At 44.4% G+C, this 18,453-nt stretch overlaps 1 protein-coding gene across 12 annotated transcripts in view; it reads left to right on the top strand.

Annotated features, from left to right (window-relative positions):
- Nucleotides 1–18,453, top strand: part of atp2b2 (ATPase plasma membrane Ca2+ transporting 2) — a 784,580-nt gene that overhangs the window by 164,019 nt on the left and 602,108 nt on the right. For all 12 annotated transcript variants that reach the window (XM_086001789.1, XM_086001795.1, XM_086001794.1 and 9 more), the window contains exon 2: nt 3,241–3,312. The gene's annotated coding sequence lies outside the window, so the exon portion shown is untranslated. The remainder of the gene's footprint in view (nt 1–3,240; nt 3,313–18,453) is intronic.

Below are 18,453 nucleotides of genomic sequence, written 5' to 3'. Positions count from 1 at the left end.
CTCCAATCCATGGGTACTGTTCCAGATTCCATCGAATGTTGGAAGATGATCAGCAATGCATCTACTATTTCTAGGGCCACTTCCTTAAGTACCCTAGGATGTAGATTATCAGGCCCTGGGGATTTATCTGCCTTCAATCCCATCAATTTCCCTAACACAATTTCCCTACAAATACTGATTTCTTTCAGTTCCTCCCTTTCATCAGACCCTATGTTCCCCGGCATCTCTGGGAGGTTATTTGTGTCCTCCTTTGTGAAGACAGAACCAAAATATGTATTTAGTTAGTCTGCCATTTCTTTGTTCCCCATTATAAATTCCCCTGATTCTGAGTGCAAGGGACCTACGCTTGACTTCACCAATCTTTTTCTCTTCACATATCTATGAAAGCTTTTACAGTCAGTTTTTATGTTCCATGCAAGCTTACTCTCATATTCTATTTTCCCTTTCTTAATTAATCCCTTTGTCCTCCTTTGTTGAATCATAAACTGCTCCCAATCCTCAGGATTACTGCTTTTTCTGGCCAATTTATATGTCCTCTCCTTGGATCCTATGCTGTCCCTAATTTCCCTTGTTCGCCACGGTTGAGTCACCTTTTTTGTTTTATTTTTATGCCAAACTGGGATGAACAAACTCTGTAGTTCATCCATGCAATTCTATAGTTCATCCTCTTTGATCAAGCTTTTGGTCACCTGTCCTAATATCTCCTTATTTGGTGTCAAATGTTGTTTTATAACATTCGTGTGAAGCGCCTTGGGACGTTTTACTATGTTAAAGGTGCTATATAAATACAGAGCTGTCAAACAATGACAATTCATCTGTCAAAAATTTTTGACAGATGAAATGTCATACATTGACACTCTCTGCAACCGCTTTCCCTTAATTGGCCTGCTAAGCCTGCTGGGCGGGCTTAACGAGGTCAATGAAAGGAAAATAGCGTGGGTTGGCCAGACGTTGATGGAGGCGGGACTGAAACCCGATAAGTGGGAGTCCCGCCTCCAAAAGCTCCCCATTGAGAAAATCACCCCCCCATTGTCTTTTTTGCTTTCATATTTTTTAATTGCCTCCTTCTGGGGTAATGCCACTTCTAGACCTGTTTGCTTGTGGGATAAATGACACGGTGTCATCTCCCCTGCATTCTGATTGAGCCAATGAAGTAGGTTATTAAAAAATAAACCACGCGACCTGGGCGTTGAAACTGTTGTTTGGCATCCTTGATTGGCCAGTTTATGAAGAGTAGAATGAGTTATCAACACTGACCTAGAGAGAAGTTCAGATGAGCTTTTATTCAAGCTTGTTTTACTGGAAAAGGCATAGTGTACTGTTTAGAGTTAATAAAATAATTAAAAAAACAATTATGGAATTTTCACATACCTATCACGTGCATTGTAATTGCCCCAGACTGGGTACAAATTACTACGCAATATTAAGTTGGAATGTGTGTTGAACCTGATTTGTGACCCAAATTACATTTATTTTTGGTTTATTTGTGAAACCTCAGCTAGGCACAGTTCAGGATAAGTTGTGTCCATGACCTTTCTCAAAAACAAAGTACTCGAGGGAGGTGTTGTGTCAGTCTGAGAGTACAGTAGGGGTCAGTGACTGCATAAATAAATCTGGATTACAAAAGCAATTGTACATATTTAAAATTTGCATTGCAGCTGTACAGTAGGGACAGTAGTAAAAGCAGAGAATGCCAAGCACTTGTGTGTTACTATTTTTGATGCCCTGTTAGTTTTTAGTTTCCCACCATCGGAGTTTGTGCTGGTTTTGTTTTTGTTGCTTTTAATCTTTGGTTATTTCTTTGGTCCTTGATGATTTAACGGTGTTGAGATAGTATGGGCCTGAAATTTAAGTTGCGTAGTAATGGGCGAATGCTTAACGTGTTTGCTTGAAATTCCCTTTAATGCCTCAACAATTTGTTTTCAACTGATTAATGCTCTGCTTAAAAAGCAGCGAGAGCAATTTCAGATGAACATGTTCCGTATTTGTCCACGACTATCTTCTGGTGGAATTTCAGGTCTAGTGTATCCAACCCCAGCTGGTAGGCTTCAGCTTCAGGTATAATGGAGACCTTTTGGAAACTCTAATACACCCAAATATTCAGTCCTGGTATAAAAGGCATTTTCAGAAACCTCTATGGGATTTATAGTTAAATTAATCTATGCACCATTTTAACAAGTCAATTGTTCTTGAAAGCAGGGAAAGATGATGATGTTTCTCTGTGACAGATTACCTGCTTAGCATTGTAGCAATAGATACATTGAATATTTCAAGGCAGAAATTAGTTTTAACAATAGAATGTCTAAGATTTCCTTTTATATTTAGGTATTAGTTAGATCTGGAAAATGTTATAAAATGCACATTCAATTTTCCTAACCTTCTAACCTGATGATTTGTAATGTAAAGAGTGGGAAAAAAAATCCTCTTGGCACACTGGTACAGACACTGTTTTAACTGCTCTTTGCAATTACTCGTTGGGTGTACATTATCCTTGTGCAATAATTTGTACTGGGCCAAATTTCTTACCTTTTTATGCTAGGATAAACATAGAAGATAGGAGCAGGAGTAGGCCATTCAGCCCCTCAATCCTGCTCCACCATTTAATGAGATCATGGCTGATCATCTAAATTCAGTACCCTGTCCCTGCTTTCTCCCCATATCCCTTGATCCCTTTAGCCTTAAGAGCTATATCTAACTCCTCCTTGAATATATTTAATGAATTGGCCTCAACTGCCTTTTGTGGTAGACAGACAGCCAGCATGCAGACATTTACACAATCTAATCTGGCCATTCTCCTAAGTGGCAGAAGAGGAAAATTTAAGGAACTACACAGGGAGACAGATATACTATGAGGTAACCTACGAGCACTGCCGGAGCAAAATCTAAACCAGTGCTTTGGCGCGTTTTACTTGAACTCAAACGTACACTGTGTAGAGTCAAAAACCCTGATGAGGCACAGAACTAACAAAAGTTGGACTTAAAAAGGAATTCTGAACCAATTTCATGCATTGCTCAAATTAAAGTTTGTCTAAATAAGCAGCTCAGATATTTATTGTTAGAACTGTTGAATGTTAAGGCTGCTTTACAATAAGCACCTTTAATTCTACAGCTGTTAACATTTTACTGCTATCAGTGGTAAATTAGTTAGTGAGTAAAATGGATACCTCATTAATGTTAATGTTACTTTTACTGCTGGTGTGTATGTCAACACTTTCAATTTATTATTTCTTCTCATTTTAGGGACTTCGCAAACAGAGAGGTTTTGTTCACGTTCCACCTCAAGATTCCAATCTCAAGCCCTGCACTCCAATGGTAATTTTTTCCACTCCTGTTTTAATATCTCTGTCTTGATTAATTAAATATATCTTTGTAGTCTAATAGGTTTCAGTTCCTGCCCAAATAAGGCCAAGTACTGTTTCAATAATTTAATGGGCATGGTAATATCTGCCCATGAAGTTTGTATAAAACTGTTCTGGAAGCCTGCCCAGCAGCCTTTTTCCATGATGATTTTAGACAGCCACAGCTGTATTTCTTGTACTTTCAGTACAAGTATCAACAAATGCAGTTGCATGTAAAACAAAGCAAGTGCAGGTTTAGCTCAAGCACATAAATAGCTGTGCAACAACAGGACTGGTTTACTTCTTGTAAGATTGCTATCAGTTTTGTTGCTACTGCTTTGATTTTAAAGTCCAAATTTATCCCAAGCCATATTAAGGTCAGTTAGTGCTTTAACTCTTTCAATACTAAGCTGCTTATTGAGTTATTTTCTAATTTATATAATTTATCATGTACTGATCTGTGGTTATTAAACTTGATGGACTTGAAGCAGCAGATTGAAATTAGTAATTACAATTCATTCACTTTAACCACTAACCGCTGACCTTTTCCCTGATGCAGCATTTGTTGTGAAAGCATGATTATTGACCTGGAGGCTAGCATGGGTTTACAAACTATATATAGTATGTGAGTTTAAAAAAAACACTTGGGGCTCGAAATTTGTCTCTGGCGGTATCGGATTGGGCGCCGTTATCCGCAGCGCCAGATATTCAGTTCCACTGCAGTCAATGCAACTGAATATCAAGCACTGTGTGTAATGGGCAGCCGATCCGATACCACCCGTTCTGTGCCACTGCCCGAGACGAATTTCTAAGCCAGATGCTGGAATATTTTACAAGGCAGTTATACTGAGAGGGATTGAGATGATGTTGGAAACTATGAATGGTTTATCAACATCTTCTAAATGCAAAATGTTTTACATCCTTGAACCAGCTTCCAGCCTATCGCTCTACCTAATATACTGCCAGATCTCCTGTGATGTTGCTCATGGTGAGTCAGATGATGTGCTCAGTAATACAGAATGTATTTACATAATACCGGGGTGGCTATTACTCAGTGGCTTCTCCCCCTCCCTTGAACAGATAAAGGACAATAGCTATTTGCTGATACCCCTTTTAAGATGGACCATGTTCAACCGCTGCTTGCCAGCTACCCCTCTTGGGTAAGATTGGAGCGACTATTGCTCTTCTCCTCCTCTTCTCATTGGGTGATGTAGAAAAGTATTGTTTGTGCATATGACGTCATGTAAGTAGGGTTGTTAACTTTGCTTGAACATGTTCCTGGAGGTTTCATCACATGACCTCCTGCCTCCAACTGCCACACTCCCACTATTGGTCGCTGGACATGTCCATCTTCCTGGTGCACCGCCTTCCTAAGGCAATCAGAAAGTGATTAGATTCTTCATTAATCGATTGGATGATTCTTCACTGCTGGTCAACAACCTTTTTTCCCCCCATGTCTGATTTTTTATAGCTAATAGATAAAGGTGTTAAAAAAATTATTGCCTTGTGGCGGAGCCACCAAAGGACTCAGAGCGGTTGTACATAATTCCTTTAACAGCAGTGTAGTTACTGTCTGTGCCTGTACCTTTAATTACACTGTTTGACTGTACAATGTCTAGTTACCTTTACAGCACGGTTTCAACGTGATGACGTCATGCCGTTAGTCACGTGATGCCCCAATGGCGGGAAGAACGTGATGACGTCGTGACGTCAGTCTTCTGACCAGAGGATCAGTCCTCGTGGAGCCCTCAAGGAGAGTAGACCTGTTATTGATGTGTTCTAGCAGTTTCCAGTTTAAACTCGTTTGGTTTCATTAAAGTTCATTCATTTAATTACCTGAGTCGAACTCAGTCTTTTTGATAGGAACCTCCGTTCCTACAGCAATGATTTTTCCCCTGGGTTGAATGCAGCAGTGTCCTGGTGATTAGTCTAATTCCTGGAGACTCCAGAGCAATCCTAGAGGGTTGGCAACCCTACATGTAAGCCTTTACTAAAATTGCACTAGCTGCACCGGGCACTTCAGAAAGTCCACAGCAGCAAACCCATCCTCTTCTCAGGACAATAATAAAAATATTATCAAAATAATTACCAAACAATCTTGAAAATGGTACCTAAATGTAAAACCTGTATCTTCTAGCCATCTGTGAGGACTGATTCCTAATAAAGTGATTTTTTTCAGGACTTGTAGCTCCGTGAACTCTACACCCATAATGCCCTGCATGTGCATGTCCAACAATGTCCCATACGTGTAGTACCACAAGTGTTAATATCAAACTGGAACAGAATGAGTGGCACCACTGAGGAGGGGGTTTAAAACTAGAGATTTTTTACAGTTCATGAAGTTAAAAGTTACTCAACAATAATATTAGTGAGCAAAATATATTTGTCAGGAATAGAAACAATCTGATTAAAAGTTTTTATCTATTTAAAAAAAAAAAAATGGTGGAACCTGAGGCTACTACAAGAGCAGCCGGCCTCTGTGGGTAACCATTGTTCGAGGCATTTTTAAGACTGTGGAGGCAGGTATATGGAGAAGTCTAATTATTTTCAGAACAATTACATCTTTTATATGTTTATTAGAGTATAGAACGTAACTTCAGGGATGTTTAAAGGGCTGCATCGCAAATGCAAGAGAGTTACTGAAAGGAGTTTGAAAAGTTTATTTGAGCAGTTTGGTTGGTTTTGTTTAGGTTGCCAATTGTTAAATTGGCTGCATTTTAGTGAATAGAAAATTCTTAAAACAAAATCTTTTACTTTTAACTTTTTATAAGTAGTGGGACATTTGAGCTGATCAAGATTTTGTTGTGCTGTGGAGACCTTTGAGGCTGGTGCCTTATGGTCCTGGGCTAGGTGCAACACTTTTAATTGTATAAATAGATTCCAGTGCAAGTCATATTTTATTATGTTTGTGGGATGTTTTTGAACTGGTTCTGTAAGACATGGTGAATGGCAATGGATGGCAGATGATATGTAATTTGAAGTGAAAACCCAACATCACCTTTTGTGATTTGAATGGCGGTGATGTTGGGTTTTTATTTTCACTGCATATTATAAGGAACATTCCATCCATTGTTTTGCTTGTAACACCCAAGTGGACTTTCACATATTCGGCGTGAAGATCCTTTTTTAAAAATAAAAAAAAATGTTTGCTTTCTTGGTTTTTATAAACACACCTTTAAAACGTATTTGCCAATAATTACAGTTTCCCCCAATTTTTTGTTGAGGAATTTCACCCCATTATTTTGAAACAATAACTGAAATTCGAAGTTCATTTAAATTTAATTGCATTACAGACTGGCTTCCATCTCGATGTTACCCCTAATAGCGCAATGGGCAAATGCATTGTTTTATGTGGCACTGAGCCATCTCGACCAGGAAGGTTGCTAGGTTCAATTTATGATCTCTGATTGATTGATTATTGGTTTCAGCTCAGCCAGTGGTGTGAGTAATACAATTGGTTGCAGTGTCCCGATTGAGGGCGAGGATGATCAGCCAGAGTTCCTGCTCTTGATCATTACCCAACCACCCTTATTGGAAGTGCAGTTGTGTGGATATGAAATGGAAACTGGATCAAACTTGACTGTGATGGCCCTGATGGACGAAAAGTCCATTGATACTCCGTGCCTTGACTCGCACAAGAAGAATGACCGCTTGGTCAAGGTATGAGATGGCAGCTGCAATCCATGTTTTAATTGCTGCTTTCAAGGAGGAAGGGTATGGGGAGAAACTTTGTCGAGAAACTGGATTAACATTCACAGATAGAGCTGTCTTAAACTCCAAACACAACTCAAATTAGGCGTGAGTCATAAAAGCAGTAAGAATTTTCAGCTCAGTGACTCATCTCTGCTGTAAATAACCAGAATTAAGTGTTCAGATTTACCACGAAAACTTGCCTTTCCTTTAGTTCCGTACATGTTGCAAGTGCAGAAATATTGTTTGTTAGCCTGGCAATCATGTCAAAAGGGTGGAATTGTGAAAAATTATTCCACACTTAAGAGTCCACTTGAGCATTATAAATAGAAATATGCGTTTCAGTTTGTTTGCAGTGTGATTTTTGCCTGAACTCTGTACTTTGAGCACTTAGCTTGTGGTAATTTTCATAATTTGATTGTATACAGTTCCTGAGTACACCATTAAATTAGCCAAATAATAATCATTGTCCTGACCTGTGTAAAGATTATAGATTCCTTCTGTAAATTATCATGGTTACAGCTCTGTTAAAATCCTGACAAGATAATGCATTTAAATTATGGGCTGGATTTTGAGGAAGGCAGTTGGGGGCTGGGGTGCTCCCAGGCCGGGTTTCCCGCAGGACCTGCTGACCGTAATGTCGGGGAGGTCCGGGGTCGGCTGGAGGAGGACGGCTGGGCCGGGACCAGCACGGTGGTGGTGGGGGGGCGAAGGGTTGCTAAGAAAATAGGGTGGCGGCCAGTGAAGGATCGGGTGGCAGCCGCGAGGTAGATCGGGGGCTGGGTGGTGGCTGGCGAAGGATCTGGGGGTGGGGGTGGAGATGCAAGTAAGATCGGGGGCTGGGGTTGGCCAGGACAGCAGGGGCAGGTGTGAGAACGATCACGGGTTGGGAAGCTGGGTAGTTGGCGGGGGGTGGGGTGCTGTTGGTGGAGGTGGGTCCGAGGATGATCGCGGTCTGGGAGGAACTGGGGGCAGGCCAGAGGAGCGGGGTGGGGGGGCGGGAGGAGGCCTCGTGGTGGCATCTGAGGCCTGTGGGGCGGTGGGCGGTGTGATTGGAGGCCTCGTGATGGGGGGGTTCTCCGATCGCGGGGGGTGGGTTGAGCAGGGACCCTGGATCTAGGAGGTAGGTATGAAGGCACTTACCTCCTGAATGCAGGTGTCCCCGCCTTGCTGTAACTGCCGGGTTTCACAAATTGTGTAAAACCTGTCCACATGCAGTTAAAAACAAAATGTAGGTTTTAAAAAAAAAGCTTCCAGCCTTAATATAATAATTAAATTGACGTCCCGCCCCCCTTCCCACCTCCGTTAAAACCAGAAGTGGGCGGGTTAGTGGTGGGATCAAGTCGGGAATCCCATTATTTACAATTTAACTACTCCCACGCTCCAAACCCACCTGTTTTTTTTGGTGAAAATTCCCCCCTATGTTTCTGATTTTTTTGAAACAATACAAACAATGGTAACACTGTTACTTCTGTTTGTTATATTAGCTAAAAATGAATTCTCCTGAATTATTTTTGTTTTTCACCTTACTTTGCAGCACCGTGGTTTTAGCACAACACCTCCATCATATTTTACTATCTCCTGTCCCAATTAGCGGTAGGACAAGATTTCCTCACTGTGCCATGGAGAGTGGTAGAGAGTAGACTGACAAATTCCTTTTAATTTACTGTATTAAAGGCACATGTAGCACACTCGCCCCTGAGTTAGAAGATGGTGAGTTCAAGTCCCACTCCAAGAGACTTGAGCACATAAAGCAGGCTGACACTGCAGTGCAGTGCTGAGGGAGCGCTGCACTGAAGGAGGTACCAGCTTCAGGATGAGATGTTAAACCCTCTCGGGTGGATGTAAAAGATCCAATTTTTGAAGAAGAGCAGGGGTGCCCTGGCCAATTTACATCCCTCAACCAATATCACTAAAATAGATTGTCTGGTCATTTAGTTCATTGTTGTTTGTGAGATCTTGCTGTGTGCAAATCAGCTGCCACGTTTCCCTACATTGCAACAATGAAGGCGTAAGGCTGCCTTTTACCAGCATAAGAGTTAAAATAAATGTTAAAATAACATTTTAAAAATTATTTAAACATTCACTTACATTTTAAAATTAGATTAAGTCAATTTTGTCCTGGTTAAAAATGTTTAAATTTATTTTTCAAAATTTAAATTTTTATTTTAATTGTTTAATTAAATGGTATTGTAGGAACTGGGGTTCCTAGCCAAAGAATTGAGATCGACTCAGAAAATCAAAAACAATAAAATTTAATGAACAAACGAAGCTGTACAGGAAACTGTAGGATACAATGCAAATAGGTCTGGTCTGCTTGAAAGCCTCTCTGGAAACTGCTAGAAGGTTCCGAGCTCAACTGCTAGCAGGTTCCGAGCTCAACTGCTAGAAGGTTCCGAGCTCTACTGCGAGAAGGTTCCGAGCTCTGACGTCATTACGTTCTTCCCGCCGTTGAGAGATCACATGACGGACGGCATGACATCATCACGCGGAGTACAGGAAAGAAGCCCTAGTACAGTTAACAGATACATTAAAGGTGCAGCCCCCAGCTGTACTACATTGCTGTAAAAGGAATTATATACAATTGTCCGTAATCCTCTGGTGGTTCCGCCACATGCGCCCCCCCCCAGAATTGCTTTTAACAGAGAAGGTAAGGCGAGAAGGGGGTCTGACGAGTCTGTCCAACCGACTGCGATACCCCGGCAGCTGGAACAGAGTGCTAGAAGACGAACTGGCCGTTGGCTGTGGTTGGGATGACGCCGCAGGCGGAGGAGAAGAGGAGGCCGGCTGTGGTCGACCCGGTGAGGCGGGCACTGGCGACTCGGCGGATGACTGTGGATGTACTGGACCGGCAGTCGACGGTGGACGACCACGACGAGGCGGCTGAGCGGTGACGACTGGTTCACTCAGATCCAGATGCGCCGGTTTCAACCAGTCGATGGAGATGTGGTCAGGCTTACCGCCGACGTCGACTGTGAAGGACTTGTCACCTGACGAGATGACGCGGAACGGACCTGTGTAAGGCGGTTTGAGCGGGTTTTTGCGAGCATCCTGCTGAATGAACACGTATTCTGCGCTCATAAGATCCACCGGGACATGGGCGCGCTGCAGGTCATGATGCAACGTAGGCACTGGGATGAAATTCCTAGCCGCTTCCTGGTGGCTGACGAGCTGCTGAGCTGGGGACCAGGGTTGTGTGTGAGGAGGAAGAAAATCGCGAGGCACGAGTGGTTGGCCGTAAACCAGCTCTGCTGAAGAAGAATGCAGGTTGTCCTTAGGCGCCGTGCGAAGACCTAGCAGCACCCAAGGGAGCCTGTCCACCCAACTAGGTCCACGGAGACTAGCACGCAGTGCGGCTTTAAGGGACCTGTGGAATCTTTCACACAGACCGTTCGCCTGTGGATGGTAGGCGGTGGTACGATGAAGCTTGGTGCCCAAACCTTGAGCTACGGCGTTCCAAAGCTCAGAGGTAAATTGAGGCCCCCGGTCGGAGGAGATGTCAGCCGATACCCCGAACCGAGCTACCCACGACGAGATGAAGGCTCTGGAGACGTCTGCCGCTGTGGTGGCAACCAAAGGAATTGCCTCTGGCCACCTGGTGGTGCGGTCTACCACGGTGAGGAGGTGAGTGTACCCGCGAGAGGAAGGGAGAGGACCAACCAGGTCCACGTGCACATGGTTGAATCGATGCTCCGGAACCGGAAAAGTGGCGACTGAGGCCTTAACATGGCGTTGTATCTTGGACTTCTGGCAACTCACGCAGGTATTGGTCCAGTCACGGATGTCGAGATGCTTGCCCTTCCAGACGAATTTCTTTGCCATGAGTCATTGTGACGCTCTTATGCCAGGGTGTGACAACCCGTGGATAGTGTCGAAAATTCTCCTGCGCCATTCGACTGGAACAATTGGACGTGGGACGCCCATCAAGATGTCACACAGGAGTGTGGTCCCTGTGGCCTGGAAACTGACATCAGCCACTCGTAAGCTGGAAGGTGTGATCTGGTATGCCTGCACTTCAGGGTCTGCCTTCTGTTCTTTTGCCAAACCAACATAGTCGACTCCCAGGTGTACTGCGTGGAGCTGGGCGCGGGAGAGACAATCCGCCACCAGGTTGTCTTTGCTCGAAACATGTTGTATGTCGGTTGTAAATTCAGATATGTACGTAAGATGACGTTGTTGCCGTGCCGACCATGGTTCGGCTGTCTTGGCCATCGCAAAAGTAAGTGGCTTGTGGTCTATAAAAGCCGTGAATGGGCGTCCTTCCAGTAGGAAGCGAAAATGGCGGATGGCCAGAAACAATGCCAACAACTCCCTATCAAAAGTACTAAACTTACGTTCGTTCTTCCGCAATTGGCGGCTGAAGAAAGCCAGTGGTTGCCATGTGCCGTCGACCCACTGCTCCTGTACTGCCCCGATGGCATAATCAGATGCGCCGGTGGTAAGGGCAATGGTTGCGCCCGGAAGGGGATGTGCCAACATGGTCGCAGCAGCCAAAGCGTTCTTAGTGTCGAGGAAAGCCTGGTCCATCTGGGGTGTCCAATCGATCGGGTCTTTGCCCGATTTACCTCTGAGGGCCTCGTACAAATGTTGCATCAACAATGCCGCCTTGGGGACGAACCGATGATAAAAATTGACCATTCCCAGAAATTCCTGGAGGGCCCTGACGGTCTGGGGAAGAGGGAACGAGGTGACTGCTTTCACCTTCGTGGCCAGCGGGACAGCGTCTTCTGAGGTGACTGTGTCCCAGGAAATCAATGCTGTGCAACCCAAACTGGCACTTGGCCGGGTTGATAAGGCCATGTTGGCTGAGACGAGAAAAAAGGGTACGCAATGTGTTCTTTCGTGCTGTTACTGGCAATAAGGATGTCGTCTAGGTAGACGAAGATGAACGGCAGATCGCGCAACACGGAATCCATGAGACGTTGGAAGGCTTGTGCTGCATTCTTCAGCCCAAACAGCATACGAAGGAACTCAAAGAGCCCGAAAGGTGTGATGACGGCAGTTTTGGGGACGCCCTGAGGATGCACGGGCACTTGATGATAGCCTCAGACGAGGTCTACTTTGGAAAAGATGGAATTCCCTGCCAGATTGGCCGAAAAATCCTGAATGTGAGGAATTGGGTACCGATCCGGTGTGGTAGCCTCATTCAGGCGTCTGTAGTCGCCGCATGGTCGCCATCCGCCGCCCGGCTTAGGAACAATGTGTAATGGCGAGGACCAAGGACTATTCGAACGTCGTTCCATTATATGGAACTCCGCCTTGGCGGCCGCGAGTTTACCAGGTTCCAGCCTTCGAGCTCTCGCATAAACGGGGGATCCTGTCGTGGTAATGTGGTGCGCCACACCGTGCCTCGTGACTGAAGACGAAAATGTGGGCCTGGTGAGCTCGGGGAACTCACTGAGAAGCCGAGAGAACTTATTTGGAGATGGGACTGCACAGGCAACTGACCAAGACATTGCGGTGCTTCGGTGGCAGGGGACCGAGTGAAAAGTGGAGGCACTGATTAGCCGGCGATGTCGACGAGAAACCCGTTTGCGCAGAAGAAATCTGCCCCCAGGATGGCCTGTGAGACTTTCGCCGTGATGAACTCCCAAACAAAACGTTGGCCGCCAAAACTCAACTGGACCCTACGCTTTCCGAACGTGCGAATGGCCGCACCATTGGCTGCCTCGAGGGGGGACCTTGACCGCCGAATTGAAGATCTAGCTTCGACGCTGGTAGGATACTGCACTGGGAGCCAGTATCACAGAGAAAACGTCGCCCTGACAGGGAGTCTGTAATGTATAGGAGTTTCCCTGCGGACCCGACGGCCATCGCAACTCCGGCGCGTCCTTTAGGCCTTATTGATCTTCTCAGAAACTGTTGGTTTGAGGTAGGTTTTTTTTTGGTGAGGAAACTGCAGGGCGGATGGCAATTTCTGGCCTTCGCGCCGAAACGAGCATGGTATGCACACCAGCCTGCAGGAGGAGTCGTCGGATTCGCTCTTGTGGGGGATGGGTGCCTCGTGGCTGCACAAGATTGTTGTGAGACGGTGAATATTTTATCCGCTTCCGCGGCGAGTTCAGCACAATCCGTGATCGTGGAATTGGCCAAGGCCGTCTGTACTGGCTCTGGTAGTTGACAGAGAAACAGCTCGCAGAACAGAAAACATTGTGATTCCGACCCCAAAAGCGTGAGCATTTGGCTCATGAGCTCTGAGGGTTTTGAATCCCCGAGGCCGGGCATGGAGACAAGTCTGCGAGCGCGCTCCGACTTGGATAGACCGAAAATCTGCAGTAAACGTGCTTTTAAAGCTTCGTACTTGCCATCGTTTGTTGGACTCTTGAGGAGGCTGATGACCCGCGAGGCCATGGCGCTGTCTAGGGCAGAGACCACGTAATAACGGGTCGAATCTGCTGCTACTCCCGGATTGCAAATTGGGCGTCCGCCTGGAAAAACCACGCGGCCGGTTGTTGCTCCCAAAATTGCGGCAGTTTGAGGGTGATGGCATTTGTGTCCTGTGGTAAACCACGTTCACTATCGTATCACTGTTAGTAGTTAGCACTGTTCACCACTGTTCGTTATAACTGTATCACTGACCACTATTGTATCACGGTACGAGGTCGCCTCTTGCCACACTGCTATACCTGGGATGACCACTGCCGACTCCGCCTTGGCTCCACCCACCAGGCCAGGTATAAAGGTGAGCGACTGGCTGGTATTCCTCCTGCTTGGATCGGATCACCCACGAGAGTGGGCTCTGTTATTTAGTCAATAAAAACCTTTAGTCACCTTCGTAACTCTTCGCCTTTTATTGGAGGAATTGATAGGTATATCATGTCCATGATGTAACTTCAACGAAAATTGTTCGAAGAAATCGGGGTCACCAATGTAGGAACTGGGGTTCCTAACCGAAGAATTGAGATCGACTCAGAAAATCAAAAACAATAAAATTTAATGAACAAACGAAGCTGTACAGGAAACTGTAGGATACAATGCAAATAGGTCTAGTCTGCTTGAAAGCCTCTCTGGAAACTGCTAGAAGGTTCCGAGCTCAACTGCTAGCAGGTTCTGAGCTCTGACGTCATGACGTCATCACGTTCTTCCCGCCGTTGAGAGATCACGTGACGGACGGCATGACGTCCTCGCGCGGAGTACAGGAAAGAAGCCCTAGTACTGTTAACGGATACATTAAAGGTGCAGCCCCCAGCTGTACTACATTGCTGTAAAAGGAATTATATACAATTGTCCGTAATCCTCTGGTGGTTCCGCCACAGCATTTTAATTAATTTTAAACCTGTGATCATTTATTTTTATTTCAATGCTGTGAAATTGTGTTTTATTTGGTTATTTCTATGGTGCATTTGGGGATTCTGTACATAAATGGAATCTCCATAAGCATAATAGGAATCCCCCTTTGTCATTGGTTGGGCTGGCCCACGTGATCCCGGGGACGCTTGCGAACCGCGTGTGCCCCGGGATGCGTGGGCCTTTACTCAGGCATATGCCCGCAGGCCCAGGACTGTAAAAGTCCGAAGCTCTGGAGATGGACGGGTCACATTGTCCGCATGCCCGATACGAGACTCCCAAAATAAGCGCTCTGCTCGGAGCTTCGATACGGCAAGAAAGCCCCAGGTGGGCAGAGGAAATGCTTCAAGGACACCCTCAAAGCCTCCTTGAAAAAGTGTCATATCCCCACCAACACCTGGGAATCCCTGGCCCTAGACCGCACAAAGTGGAGGATGAGCATCCGGGAAGGCGCCGAACACCTCGAGTCACTTCGTCAGGAGTAAGCGGAAGCCGAGCGCACGTGAACCCAAGCACCTCACCCACCTGCCCCTTCAACCACCGTCTGCCCCACCTGTGACAGAGACTGTAGGTCCGCATTGGACTCACCAGTCACCTGAGAACTCATTTTTAATGTGGAAGCAAGTCATCCTCGGTTCCGAGGGACTGCCTAAGAAGGAGGAGACACAAGTTAAGTACATAGTTTTCCTGCAGTTCAGAGACGTACGCAGGCGACAAGCCTCCGACCGCAATTTCCAGGCCAATATGAGATTACCTTAGTGCACTGCTGTTGATTCGAGCTTGCAGGCTACAACCATTGAATTTGAAGGGAGCTGCAGATTCTATTTAAGAACACGTGGCTGAGGAGTAAATATTATCTGTTTTTAAAAAATGGTTTGAGGGCCATTTTAGAATTACAATATTCCCAATCATTGTGTAACTATGAATCTAGTGTAACAGATGGGAATCAGCTTTCAAATGAAGAAAATGACTGAAGGTTGTTTGAAGGGCAGACAGACAGACAGTGTGTTGGGTTTGCCTACAAAGGTTCAGTGAAATAAGATTTGCGCATGAGAACTGGCATCGTTTTTGTTAAATCAATGACAACCTTTTCTTTTTAGGTTAGAAATTGGATCTGACAAATGTTCAAAACTGCTAGGGTTTGAAAATAAACCGACGATAAACTCATTCTTGAATGAGAGTTTGCAGCAATATTGGGTGACTAGAGAAATACTTCGGTTGAAATCATTAAACTCATCATTAAGGTTCATGGTGACGGTCTGCAGGTTAAAACTGCTCAGTGAATGTGAGAAATAGGCCTCCTATGGTCAGTTGGGATCCACTTAATTGAATACTATTGTATACTATTATTTTTTGAAAACAATATTGCTAATAAGTATGGTACTGCATGTATTACACATTGACCTTAATTCTGAATCATCTTTATTTATTTCCAAACAGTATACAAGAGAGCTATATACCCTGGAAAGCTCCAGATAATCATTTTGTTGTACTCCTGTTTGATCTTTTTTTAAATGTGGAAAAACTGATTCATTGAACAGGATGACACATTATTTATTGATGCTGCGATGATACTATTAGCATATAATTTACTTTCTATATCAATTAGTTTTCAGATTTACAGTGGAAGCTCTTTGTTTTTTACCTTTTCTTTAAGAGAATAAATGCATATATTTATGACGTGGATGTGTAACTTTGTGTCTCAGTACTTACAGGAGAATGCCTTGTTACATTTAGGCTGGTGAGTATAACTGTGCACACCCTGGGAAATAAACACCGTTTGGGGATTGGGATCATTTAACCACAATTCCCTGAGATTTAGATGGATCAAAGGAACATCAAGCCTTCTGCCTATCTGTAGCATTGGGTCATTACCCTTTGTGGTGCACTGGGAGGCAATTATTAGTGTGTTTGTGAGAGGCATCTGAATCATGTGCTGCTAGAAAAGGGCTCCAATTTGCCTGGCATGCCGGCGTTGCATGGAGGGTCTATATTGGCATATGTCCTATAGCTGTTTCACCCATTTGTTTGTTGTGTAGAGGCTGTGCCAAAGCGTGGGAATGCAATTTCTTGCAGCGAGCAGTGACCGCTGCATTAGCCTGTGCTGTTTGGTGGGGAGGGGATGAGGGGTGGGGGGAGGCTCCCTTTCCAGTGGGCAACCTCATCAGACACATGCCTGGATTCTTCCTGGAATGAAAGTCTGCAGGGCATGACCAGAACATGTGTAGTAGTGTGCCCATCTGGTCACAATCCCTCCAGAAATCATCTCTCAGAAAGGTGTGGAATCTAAAATATCTGAGGTGAGGTATGCTCTATGTATTGTTACCTTGTATTGGCCCTCGTGCATTCTGCTGCAGGTGGTAGTTGTGAGGGTCTGAGCGGAAGGTATTTAATTGGAATTTCTCCATTGTGGACAAAATGTATTCTTTAACTATCAAGCAAATACTTTATGATCGATCAGTAATAAAATAAATATGTTCCTCAGAAAATGTTCTTTTTAAACCAGCAGTTTCATTAGTTTGCAGGGGCTGGATATTTTTTATTCGTATCAAAGCTGAAAAAACTTGCAACTGGGTTATCACAATGGACACAACAACAACTAGCATTTACAAAGCATCCCAAGGCGCTTCACAGGAGCATTATCAAACAAAATTTGACACCGACCCACATAAGTAGTGTCTTAAAGGAGGAAAGAGAGGTAGCGAGACGAAGAGGTTTAAGGAGGGAATTCCAGAGCTTGGGACCTTGGCAGCTGATGTCATGGCCGCCAGTGGTGGAGCGATTAAAATCGGGGATGCTCAAGAGGCCAGAATTGGCAGAGTGCAGCGATTCAGTAGAGAATGTGGAGTAAGTCAGGCCTACAGTTCTGCGTTTAGTGCTTGAACAATTTCCAATTTTAGGAGAGACAACAGAATCCTGGTTTATAAGATTCTACTACCAGTGTTTTCATAAATGAATATGCCTATTATTTTTGGATTAATTCTGTTGCTCAGTTAACTTTCAGTAAATACATGTTCTCGCTCCCTTTGGCTGTTGGCTCTAACAGTAATAACCAAAAATATATTACGGTTTTCTCAACTTCGAGTTTCCTCTGTAAATTTATGTTGCCAGTCCTTGCTGGGCAATTCCAGTAGATATCCGTAATCAAATCTTGAATCCTGATGCGCAGACCAGGGCTGCAGTTTTTCAGCTGGCAAAATAGCTGAGTACTGAGTTCAGCCTGCAACAGTGGGCAGTTCTCCATTAATTGCCAGTTTTATCTGACGTCAACCAGATAGTTGAAATTTAAAAACACATTTTTCAATTTATTATTAATCTAGTCAGTCAGTTCCGAACGCGTGTCCTAGAAATTCTATTTCGAACACTGGACAGAAGTAGTTCATCATGTGACCAAGCACATAAGCCCAGCAGAACAAGAGTGCTGTTGCTTAAGAGGGAAATGCCAGGAAATCTGAGGCATCTGTTACAAATGGGACAGAAGATTTCATAAATTGTAACCCGAAAACAGTATTAACAGTAGGCCTTTAAAATAATGAATGACATAACTGAGCCTAAATATCATTTAATGCTAGCTCTTTTGCGTAAATTATGCACACAATCTGTGTTATGACATTTTAAAGAAAAACTTTTTATGTTACAGTGCGAATATAATAGAATTTGTACTCATGATTCCCAACACGATGAAGTCTTAGTTTCAGCAGGCATTGGTGTGGCAGGTGCTAAATAGGAAGCAAGATGCTGCCTCCTTAGGAGGGATGGAACATTGAAGCATGAGTTAACTCCTACTGCTCATGCAACCTCCTAATCACAAGCTCAAGAACAGGATTGGAAGAATTCTTGGAAGAAATAGCCTCTACACCCTGTCCTTTAGGGAATAGTGTGTGACATGGTGAGGAGAGGTTAAAAGAACAGAAGAAATAATTTAACAATATATTGAGTGAAAGCCTTCCTCCCAGTTATGCCTCATTTGATGATTATGGACCAGATTCTCCTTTTGAAGGAGTTTAGTTTCTTTAATTGTCTTATTACCATCTCCTTTTGCCTTGCACCATCACCTCTTCTGTCTTTTCATCTCTCCTGCCTTCCACCTGTCACAAATCTTCCTTTTTGTTCTTTCCTCCACTCACCCTCACCCTTT

This window comes from Somniosus microcephalus, chromosome 11 (assembly GCF_052327205.1).
Source record: "Somniosus microcephalus isolate GS21.2 chromosome 11, FLI_Smic_1.0, whole genome shotgun sequence".
NCBI classification, from domain to species: domain Eukaryota; kingdom Metazoa; phylum Chordata; class Chondrichthyes; order Squaliformes; family Somniosidae; genus Somniosus; species Somniosus microcephalus.
This window is presented reverse-complemented; position numbering and strand designations above follow the sequence as displayed.